We start from the raw sequence: 12398 nt of genomic DNA, 5'->3' as shown, positions 1-12398 counted from the left end.
GATGATTTTTGATAAGAGCAGGAGACAAATGGGCAGATGACTCAGTGATCTGAAAGGGAAAGAATGACATTGTAGGGCCACTTCAACAAAGAAATACAGCCTTGGCTTTATTGAAGGCTAACTCTGCAGGTTTCCTTGAGGGCGCTGCTCGAGGAACCCACAAGGCTCCTATTCTTTGATTGCCTCTGCCCTGAGGACCCTGTGGACCTTAGCTCCTACCTACAGATCTATCTGGAGCTCACTGGGGCTTAGAGCAGTTGCTCTGAGTTAGGGAGCATTTCAGTTCACATTAAGGGTCATCACTTCACTTTGGGCAGGACCTGGGGTCCCCATGCTCTGCTTTTCAGAGGCTTACCCCTCGTCTCAAAGCCCTCAATCACTCTGAGACCTCAGAGGAGGAACTGAGGGGAACTTCATCTTACTATGTCTGCCTGGGAATGCACAGGGAAGAAAGCACAGGCAGAGCTCTGAGGAATCCTTTCCATTCTAGAGTAATTAGGGTTCTCCTCACTCAAGCTGGAAAAGCGTTGATCCTTCCAGTAATGACAATGATGCTGCCCGCTCGACCAGATTTCATCTTCCTGACTGCCCAAGGGTGTGAGGGGGTGCCTCAGCCTCACATCGTTACCAAGGCCTCCCAGGGCTGACCTCATTGGTGGGGCTTTGTGAGGTACCCTTTGTTGACAGTGGGTTTATCCTTTATACCTCATTCAGTGTCTTCACTACACTGTGGCAGGGCCTGGGGGCTCCTCCCTCCCCTAACCTAACACCTACCTCCTCCTAGTCTAAAGTATTCACTGACGCTGAAACACCAAATACAGATGTCAGGATGCCTTACATTAATCCAACCTAGCCTGCAGCCTCTGGAATAGAAAGTATGGGCAAGACTCCACAAAGCCCCTGTGTTCTGGAGTGGGTGGTTCCCTCAGATGTCACTCAGAGTTCTTGCCTTTACTCCCTTTAGAGCCTCAGACTGTTCCCTCTGCTGATTTGAAGTTGACAGACTTTTCTGATTACCTCACCTACCTCATTCCCCTCCGGGGAACTTTAGAAGGTAGTCGGATGTCCATGTCAAATGCTTCCTGGCTAGGTTCTCTCAAGGCAAATAGCAGGGACAGAACTGACTGGGAACCCCTCTAATCTAGAGTGGCTGATCCCCTCACACCTAACTCACGGTTTTCCCTTAATTCCAGGCAGGGCCTGGATCTCCTCCCTTGACTGTTCTGATGCTGCCCAATAACACCAAAGCTAGTGCTGCCCTCAGATACCAGAGGCAGAAGTCAGGGTGCATCACATTCTTAAATCCCCGTGGGACCTCCCAGGTTGGATAGGAGAGGTGGTGCTCTGTGAGGCCTCCTTTGTTCTGTTGAGGGGAGTGGCTCCCTCAGATGTCCGAGTCCTTACCTTTACTCCTGTTAGGGCCTGGGACCATTCTTCTGCTGCTCTGAAGCTGACACCCTCACCCCCATCAGTCCCCTTGGGAAATTTAGAAGGTTCTCAGAGTTTGCTACATCAGACCATTGATTCTTGCTTGGGTTCTTTCAGGGCTGATAGTAGGGTCGGGACTCTCTGGGAGGAGCTTCCCCAGTCTGGGATGGGCAGTACCATCACACTTAACTCAGGATCTTTACCTTACTTAATTCCAGGCAGAGCCCACAGGTCCTTCCTCAGTGGACATGTCACACCACTGCCCTCAGACCAATGCCTTCACTTCCCTGAGACCCCAAGGTGGCTATCAGAGTATACCATTTCTGGCCAGCTTTGCCTGGGGTGTCGCAGTGGTGGTGTTCTCTGTCACATAGGGTTTCAAGAAATTTTTAATTAGTTTTACTTCTGACTGATCCTAGGTATCCTCCCCTCCATGTTAGCCCTAAACCGAGGCCCTCCCACGTCACTCTCCAGTTTCTAGAGGATAAAGTGAAAGGGCTTCTGACCTTCATCACAAGCATATCAGGGCCTCCCAGAGCTGACAGCAGAAGCTGGCCACTGTGCTCCCCATCTGTTGGGGTGGGCAATTCTCACAGAAATCAGACTGAGTCCTCACCTTTACTTCTATTACTACCTGGGACCTCCCTCTCTGTAGCCTTGAGGCCACACCCACCTCCAAATGCCCTCAAGTCCCTGAGTCCCCAGTGGGGAAATTTGGAGGTCACTCCTTAGGCAATCCCTGCACAGAGCTTGCTAGGACTGTAAGCAGGGGTGAGTCTCTGTGGGGTCGACACTCTCCTGGAGTGAGGATTCTGTTAAACTCAATCCAGGACCTTGTCTCACCTCCAGGCAGAGACTGGACTCTTCCTTTTGCTAACCTGACACTGCCCACCACAGATCAAGGCGTTCATTTCCCTGAGACACCAGAGACAGAATTCAGGGGAAGCCATTTCCATCCACCCCTTTCTGGAATTTCCCAAGGCTGACAACAGGGATGGGGCTGTGTGGTGGCATCTTCCATTCTGGTATGGGTTGTTCCCTCTGATCTCATTCAGAGTCCTCACCTTTCCTGCTGTTAGGGTCTGGGATTCCTCTGTCTGCTGGCCTGAGGTTGACAGGCCGATCAACTGTCCTCACTTCAAAATTTTAGATTTTCTGTATTTACTACAGATCATGTGATGATTTTGAGAGTGGCTAGCAGAGACTTTTTTTAAAAAAATTCAATCAAATTGGAGTTATTACACAAAAAATATAGCTTTGGACTCCACAATATATCTGTCACTACCAGTCAATTTAATAAGGAACTACACCAACTACAGTCATTCTCCATCTACCTGTAGGTATTTCCATTGTGGGCCCACCCCCACCCCCCTCCAGTCAGCATCTGGTAGCAACAAAGACCACAAGACACAGCCAGAGTACATCTGCCCTCTGGTGTGCAAAGAAGTCAGGAAGCACGGGAGGTAATCTAAGCTGAGGATAACACCTGGGTTATTTATCAAGACAGGTCTATACACAGCCCTTTCTTCCCAGAGTCACTGGGGTAATGAGCCTCAGCCAACTCCCCCTCCAGTTACCCTCCTTGCAGCTACACACCTCCTTGCAGCACTCACTGATAATACTTGCCCTTTTTGAAACATTCTGAATCACCAACCAAGCCCAGCCACTTGCAGAGCTTCAATCTCAGTGTCAGGAGGGCCACAGCTTAGGGGAAGAATTAGCCTTGTCCATCAGGCTAGTGGTCCGTCAAGACCACTCACGGCTCCGGTACACTGGCAAGGATGCATAGAATGATTAGAGTAGTGAAGAGATGTAGCTCTTCCAGATTCCATCAGTAACATTACTTGGTGGGTGACACAGGGGGAGCCAGCTATATGCTGCCCGACGGTGGGCAGGGGGCACTCTGGGGTGAGGGGGCTATCGGGCATGCCTCTAGGGTCCTTTCATCCAGCAGATCTACTCACTCACATCACTCTAAAACGTTGGGCTGGCAGTGAAGATACAGATTCCCTAGCCTATCCAGCTATCTGGTACCCTCTACCAGATTCCCCACGTTCTCTCCTTCTGGCACCTTGTCTATTTTTGCTGAAGCCTACGTTCAGGTCCCTGACTACCAGCTGCCCTGGGCTGTCTCATGGATTCTGGAAGTTGCTCTACTTCCTTCACCCCTGGGCCTCTTGATATTCCTCACTTATTGATGTTTTCCTGTCCAGGCCCATTTCCTGGTACCTGGTCATTCTGACAAATCCTATGTTCTCAAAGGAAAGGGAATATCAGAATTTTAAACCATGCACCTAGAGGAATCCTAGTACTTGAGATATCTCAGCAGAAATCGTATTTCATATATGAGTGAGGGATTATGTTAATTTTCTGTTCAATTTCATTACAAAACAGGGAAATACAAATTAAAACAAAATTGAGACAATATAATTTCACCAAAAATATTGCTCACAATTTAAAATTGATAAAATTAAAGGCCAGTGAGTAGAGTTTATTTACATAAATTAATTTGTGAAAATATGAATTGGCAAAGCATTATTGGAATGCAGTTTCAGAAATATTTAAAAAGTTACAGTCATCAAACTCTTTACACTTTAACCCAATTTACACAATTTCTACCTTTCCACGTGCACATTTGCCCAAGAACCAAGTTCACTGTTTATTTAAGTTCTATTGATGATAGTAACAACTGAGAAATACCTTCTGTGTTGGTCAGAAGAATGGTTACATTAGTTATGGCAGATTAACACCCTATAATTGTAGGGAATAATTCAAAAGGCTAGGTATATCTATGTGTGCTTTCATGGAAAGATTTTGCATTCCTTTTATTCAGTGAGACTAGCAAGAAGCAGGACATTACACACATTGTTATACATGTAAGGTGAAAACTCACAAGAGTTATTTTTTCTTTTAATTCTGCCCTTTTAGTGTGGACAAGTTCTCTATGTCTCAGTTTCCTCATCTGAAAAAAATGGTGATGATGACTGCCCTTACTTAGCAAGATATCAGAAAATGATTAGAAAATACAGGTCAGAGAAAAGGTTCCAGCATCGAATAAGTACTCAATAAATGTTATGTGAATGTATCTCAATGATTATATTCCAGGAAAATGTCCATGTTCATGGTATTGATCTCATGCCTCCTGGTCCCCCACGGATAACCTATGGTTCATGTTCTCCAGTGAGATACACTTTGGTTTTGCTTCTCAACTGAACATTCCTTCTTTGCTTTCTGACCCTCACACCTTGCTCCTTCAACTACCTCAGTACATACACATTTGTTGAAAACCTGTTATGTAAGGGGTGGAGATGGAGAGGAATGGGATGCAAAGATGATCCCTCGAGAAGTTCTGATCTGGCAAGAGTGATAGAACCTATTATTCACAAGTGAGGTATGGAAGTAATACAGATAGAAATTTATGACAAAGTGGAGTGAGAATGGGGTTCCCACCCTGCTGTGATCCCTCAGTAGTTTGTCTTGGTGTTCACGGGAGACATTTGAAAAAAAGGAGTTACCAACAGTGTATTTTTCTGCCACATATATGTAAGTAAAAGTCTAGAATAAACTTAAAAATTATGCACGTAATTTTTTTTTGTGGTTACTTATAGCATGGCCTGAATTTACACACAGGAAGGAGGAAAAACACAGGAAGGAGGCAGAATTCTATTTTTAGAATTTTAGAGCATCAAGAATATATACATTCTTTCTTTTGAAATTAGTATATTTAAGAAAGACTTAACAACAGAAATAGCTGTGTGTAACAACAAAGTAACTGCTAGTGGATGTAATGGTGGAAACCTGAAATCTGAATGAGTTAACACTACAAAAGTTGACTTCTCATACACATAAGGCCTAATGGGCTGGCAGGATCTTTGCTGCCTGATGGCCCAGGAATACCATCTGCTTACACAGTATAGATTGACATCTCAACACAGGATCTCCATGATTCTGCTGAATGGGACAGAAAGCATAGAAATGGCATACTGATTCTCAAATGCCTTGGTCTGCAGATGACAAATATTGTTTCTCTTCTTATTTCAGTGGGAAGCGTTGTCACAATACCTTTTCTAACTATAAGTTGACTGGACGGTATATATGCCCATGAGCCCAGGAAGGAGAGAAGACATGATGTGGGTGAGCCCTTGTAGTTTCTCCATAAACAGTTACAGAGCAAGTGATCAGTAAAGTACAACACTTAGAATATGTATACAGAGCCCTTTTCATTCTTGGATAACTTTCTGAGAAGGCCAAAATTGCCTTGCAACACTCCCGATTTTTATTTCTTTATTTTTACATGTTAATTTTTGTTTATGTTTATGTTTTTTGAGAGAGAGACAGAGACAGAGAGAGAATTCGAGCAGGGGAGGGGCAGAGAGAGGGGGACAGAACATCTGAAGTAGAATCTGTGCTGACAGGAGAGAGCCTGATGCAGGACTCGAACTCATGAACCGTGAGATCATGAACTGAGCTGAAGTCAGATGCTTAACTGAGCCACCCAGGAGCCCCAGGAGCACACTAATTTTCTAAATAACACTGAAGCAGAGAGGCATCACCCTTCCTCATGCTATAAGGACCTTCCTGTACTGACCTTTTCAATAACCTCTGTAATCTCAATACACTGACAGTTTGCTTCTTCCTTTTGCTACATGGTCAAAAATAACAACTTTTGAGTTTCTGCTATGCACCCCTTGATAAACACAACTGAACACTTGCACACATGTCTTTGGGCACACTGAAAACCAGGATTTTTCCCTGCAGCAGATACAGACAAGAGTCAGGAAAATGGTGGTCAGTTAGCTTTTCTTTTCTTATCAAAGCTGGCACATCTTCTGGGAAGACCTTTTCTATCTCAGTAGTAGGCTGAATAATTGTTCCACTAAGATACCCATATCTTATCCCTGGAACCTGTGAATATGGTATGTTACACTTTGCAGATGTAGTAAGGTTATGAAAACGACTTTAAAATAAAGATATTATACTGGATTATCAGAGTAGGCCTAATCTAATGGCATGAGCCCTTATAAGCAGAGAACTTTTTCTGGGTAGAACTTTTTCTGGATAGAAAAGAGATACAGCACAGTTGGGGGAGGGGCAGTTAGAGAGATTCCAAAGGTTAGAAGAAATTCCAAATGTGAGAAGAACATGTTTTATTGCTGATACAAAATATATGGGTTCAGAATAGCCAAAGTAATATTGAAGAAGAAGACCAAAGCAGGAGGCATCACAATCCCAGACTTTAGCCTCTACTACAAAGCTGTCATCATCAAGACAGCATGGTATTGGTACAAAAACAGACACACAGACCAGTGGAATAGAATAGAGTCTCCAGAATTGGACCCACAAAAGTATGGCCAACTAATCTTTGACAAAACAGGAAAGAATATCCAATGGAAAAAAGACAGTCTCTTTAACAAATGGTGCTGGGAAAACTGGACAGCAAAATGCAGAAGAATGAAATTAGACCACTTTCTCACACCATTCACAAAAATAAACTCAAGATGGATAAAGGACCTGAATGTGAGACAAGAAACCATCAAAACCCTAGAGGAGAAAGCAGGAAAAAACCTCTCTGACCTCAGCCACAGCAATTTCTTACGTGACACATCTCCAAAGGCAAGGGAATTAAAAGCAAAAATGAACTACTGGGACCTCATGAAGATAAAAAGCTTCTGCACTGCAAAGGAAACAATCAACAAAACTAAAAGGCAACCAACGGAATGGGAAAAGATATTTGCAAATCACATATCGGACAAAGGGCTAGTCTCCAAAATCTATAAAGAGCTCACCAAACTCCACACCCGAAAAACAAATAATCCAGTGAAGAAATGGGCAGAAGACATGAATAGACACTTCTCTAAAGAAGACATCCAGATGGCCAACAGGCACATGAAAGATGCTCAACGTCGCTCCTCATCAGGGAAATACAAATCAAAACCACACTCACATATCACCTCACACCAGTCAGAGTGGCTAAAATGAACAAAACAGGAGACTATAGATGCTGGAGAGGATGTGGAGAAACGGGAACCCTCTTTCACTGTTGGTGGGAATGAAAATTGGTGCAACCACTCTGGAAAACAGTGTGGAGGTTCCTCCAAAAATTAAAAATAAGTCTACCCTATGACCCAGCAGTAGCACTGCTAGGAATTTACCCAAGGGATACAGGAGTACTGATGCATAGGGGTGCTTGTACCCCAGTGTTTATAGCAGCACTCTCAACAATAGCCAAATTATGGAAAGAGCCTACATGTCCATCAACTGATGAATGGATAAAGAAGTTGTGGTTTATATACACAATGGAATACTACGTGGCAATGAGAAAGAATGAAATCTGGCCTTTTGTAGCAACGTGGATGGAACCGGAGAGTATTATGCTAAGTGAAATAAGTCATACAGAGAAAGACAGATACCATATGTTTTCATTCTTATGTGGATCCTGACAAACTTAACAGAAGACCATGGGGGAGGGGAAGCAAAAAAAAAAGAGAGGGAGAGAACCAAACCATAAGAGACTCTTAAAAACTGAGAATAAACTGAGGGTTGAAGGGGGTGGGAGGGAGGGGAGGCTGGGTGATGGGTATTGAGGAGGGCACCTGTTGGGATGAGCACTGGGTGTTGTATGGAAACCAATTTGACAATACATTTCATATTAAAAATATATATATGTATGGGCTCAGATGCAAGGACTGGAGAGAGAGGCCCGTAGAAACTGTCAGCAAGAAAACAATGCTTCAGTCTTATTATCACAAAGAACTGGATTCCCCCAACAACCTCAATGATCTTGGAAGGAGATTGTTCTCAGAATTCATGATGAGAGGCCTGCCAACTGAAAGCTTGACTTGGGGCTGTGAAAATCCAAGTACAGAATCTAGCAAAGCCATCCCAGCCTTCACGCCTACAGAAATGTAGATAATAATACCTACCGAGATAATAAATATGTGTTGTTATAAACCAGTAAATTTGTGGTAATTTGTTATGATAGCCATAGAAAACTACTATAACTTCCTGAAAAGACTGCAGGGTCTGTTAGAATCCAGCCTCTGCCGATGGTTTCTACACAGTGATTTCTTCCTTTCTCCTTCCTCGTCTGCCACATAGGAGGGAGGCTTTGGTTTTTGACTACTTAGTTAAGCTCACTCATCAGTATATGGATTCAGTGGGCAGTCTCAAATAATTCATCAGCTTAAATCCTCCTTTCTTTATGATTCTATCTGCTTCCTAACACCTCCTTTCTAACTTCATGATTATATTTTTGCTCCAGGATATTATAGTCACTTTATTCTGTATCAAATTAGAGTCTACCTATTAGCAGATTTGGTTTAAAAAAAGAACAAAACTTTTGTGAATGTGGTGGAGGCCCCCGGAGGGGGGGTGGTGGTGGAGGCAAGGAGGTGTCTGAAACTTCACTGTCACAATTGCATGGAAGGGAAGTTGCTGTCAGAAGGGAGCCAGGGGGCCTGATGGGAGCTGCAGGGAGTTGGAATGCTCTAAATCAGGGGAGGGTGCGGCCTGAGAGCTGTCTGTTCCCCCAGGAGCAGGGTTCAGCCTCCAGGGGAGGACCCAGAGGAGAGCTGGCCTGAAGGTCAGGTCCCGGTATGGACATGAAGGCCCACTGGAGAAGCCCCAGGGGAGGGAGCCGTCATGCAGGAAAGTGCCAGGACTGGACACTTGTGCTGAGACCAGGGCAGAGCCAGCTGTCAGGGGACCCTGGGGTGAGGGGCCAGGAGATCCTAGGGAAATGAACCCTGGGGACAATCCCGAAATTGTGCCTGATTCTCATTTTTACCTTCCTTCTTTTGGCCACAAAGTCCTTCTTTCATTGCTTGAGAGCCATCATGTGATAGGAGAAGAGAAGGTAATTAAGGGACAGAAGGTTGGCCTCAGGCTGGAAGGAGTGGCACAGTGTGGGCTCCAGAGGACTTGGGACCAGGGATTTATTCTCAGGCCTGTGTTTTCTGGGCCATGAGAACTGACGAAGTCATGAAAATCATGAAATCATGAAAACACATGTGTGCCTCACGTTCCTCATCTGCAAAATGGGCTTGATGTAGTTAGCTTGCTCTTTGGCTCAATGATACCTTGTAAAGTCAAACTTTTGGAATGTAAGTAATTTATGTAAGGTGCCTGGTACAGTGAATCGCTTTTTTGGGTCTTTGATAATTAGCAGATATTACTACTAAAATTCTGGCATCAAATACTACCAGCCTCCATCTTGAGATTTTAGTGTATTTTTATCCTGGAGATGTCAGAGAATATACAAAACAATACATAGCTCTAGTACATAGCACACCAAATCAGCCAAAATATTTATTACCAAGTCAAAGTAAGTTACCTGCTAAGGAACGTTTTGAAGATTTTTAATCTCAGTTGGGAAAATCTTCCCTAGCTGGATGCCTATAAAGCTGCTAGAAAATGTGTCAAGGAATACCTGGTTCACTCCCATCAAAACATCTATCTCTTGCTTTGAGTTTGCCAATTTACACTCAAGATAACCTAATTTAAATACCCTATTAATAGAATGAGCTCTGTCTTTGACAGCTCAAGTCAAAGATTGCCAGCAAAGTGGCTTCAGATCATCACAAGTCAAAGCATTATCACCCTTGTTTCTCAAAGACTCCCTGGAGACAGTGTATATAAAATACCTAGTTTGTGCACTGCCCTAAGACGAGACCACAGGGCACCTTTCATTTCTGCCTCAGGTGGAGATTTCTTTCTGGTTAATTCATGAACTTAAAATAACTACTAGACACAATTTTCCATTCTAGGCTTTAGTCTCTTAACTCTGGACACACCTTCTGAGGGTCTGGCCCCTGCCCACCACTCCCACAGCCTCATCTGACCCACCACCCAGCTTCTTGTAAAACTGACTCACACCGAAGGACTTGCAGTTGCCCAAAGCCCCAGACCCGCTGGCCTCAGGGCACCTTACACTTGACTTCTCATACCTGGATCCCCGCATCTCTTCTCCTTCTTCCGACATGTCCTTAGGTCTTAGGGTGTTTCCCATCCTCTTCCCTACTTGACAGCTACTTCGACACTAAAATTCTCTAGGCGCAGTGGGTCTTATTTATCCCGATACTCCAGTACTAGTACGAGGCCTCCCACAGAACAAATGCTCAAGGAATGTTTGAGAAATAAATGAGACAGTGTGCAAGAGGTTTAATTTATTATGATGTAATTAATTCTACATTCTTTGATTATCTGTATATTTATCTATACAAACATGTATCATTTAATTTGAAACAAACTAAAAGTGAATAGAAAATGCAATATTTGGCCATCTTTTACTTTTTTCTCTATTTCTTTTTTTTTTTTTTTTTTTTTTTTTTTTTTTTTTTTTTTTTTTCTTTTTTTTCAACGTTTATTTATTTTGGGGACAGAGAGAGACAGAGCATGAACGGGGGAGGGGCAGAGAGAGAGGGAGACACAGAATCGGAAACAGGCTCCAGGCTCTGAGCCATCAGCCCAGAGCCTGACGCGGGGCTCGAACTCCCGGACCGCGAGATCGTGACCTGGCTGAAGTCGGACGCTTAACCGACTGCGCCACCCAGGCGCCCCTACTTTTTTCTCTATTTCTTGACCCTAAGTATTTTACTGCTGAATTCTTTTTACATTTCCAAAGAAATGCCTAATCCACTGACATGTTATCATGTTCTAAATCAGTAAATAAGATGAGGAATTTCCCAATTTGGTTTACAAAATAACAATCTCCTACTGTTAAATCTCATATACAGCACAAATTTGAAAATGTCATCATAAACTTGAATTTTTGAAGCTAATAAACTTTCTGTCACAAGGAGAACTAATAAAAAATTTATCTAAGTTAACGCATGGAATAAGAACATAAACACGTTATACATTCTATTATATCTACCCACCCCCCAACCTTCCACTAATGAGAACATAGATTGAAAAAATAAAAATGAAGAATCTGCCTCAGACTCTAGTAGGGGTGGGAGGAGCTGCTGGCCATGGCCTTGGAACATGCACTGGCCATGGCAGTGGTATGAGCCCTGGCTGCGGCTCGGGCTCGGGCTCGCTCTTCCTCATCTCTCAAAGCCTCTTCATAATAGAGCAGGAAGGCAGTGGGGATGGTATTATGGACCTTGGCCAAAAACTCGAGAACTTTCATCTTGCTGGTTTCAGCATGGGCTCTGGGGCCCCACAGGAATTCATAGCATGGAGCATCACTGTTAGGCACCTGCTGGTACTGCAGGTAATTTTCTTTCACCAAAACTCTGGTTATGAGCTTCCTGAGCTCCCCATAGATGAAGTGCTTCTGCCCAGAATATAACCCCATCATAGTCAGCACTTCTCAGGCTTGCTCCTCAGTGACACAATTGCCCTTTGTGAAGATCACGCCCAGGACAGTCATCAGCAGACCGGTCTCAGGCACACTACTATCAACACTCAATTTCCCATCATAGGTTGGTTCCAGTTTGTTGACCAGGACATAGATGTGCCTATTGGGATCCACTTCCCTCATGTCAAGGCCAAAGACCAGCTCCAGGTGATCAGAGGCTTTCCCAAGGATCTCATGGAAGTGATTCCTGCAGATCTAAATTACATTTCTCAGCATATCTGCCTTGCTAATGGACTTTCATTTGATATTTGTGGAGCAAGTGGTACACCAATATAAACACCTTTTCCCCTAGAGGGCTTCTATGGAAGGGCTGAGTGTCTATTGGGCTCTGGGAGGATCTTGGTCTTTCCTCTGCTTCATTGGCACCTTTGTTCGATCTCATGAATGAAACAGCTGCAGCAGTAGTGGTGGTGAATGTTGCTCTCTGAGGACCCTGGGGATTGCAAATTATCCAGCAGGTGAGCTCTGAGGGTATGCCCTTGGAATGAAGGGAGGAAAAGGAGCGGAACTAAGCAGTGGGCTGAGCACCTACCACATTCTGTGACTCTTCTCCGGCCTGGTGACGTTTCTCACAGGCTCGAAGCTTGCTCTTCGGACCCCGAGGCAT

The 12398-nt window shown here is 44.1% G+C and overlaps 1 pseudogene; it reads right to left on the bottom strand.

Moving 5' to 3' along the window:
• Positions 1-11371: 11371 nt before the first annotated feature.
• Positions 11372-12398, bottom strand: LOC115506735 (annotated as a pseudogene).

This window comes from Lynx canadensis, chromosome X (assembly GCF_007474595.2).
Source record: "Lynx canadensis isolate LIC74 chromosome X, mLynCan4.pri.v2, whole genome shotgun sequence".
Taxonomy (NCBI): Eukaryota; Metazoa; Chordata; class Mammalia; order Carnivora; family Felidae; genus Lynx; species Lynx canadensis.
This window is presented reverse-complemented; position numbering and strand designations above follow the sequence as displayed.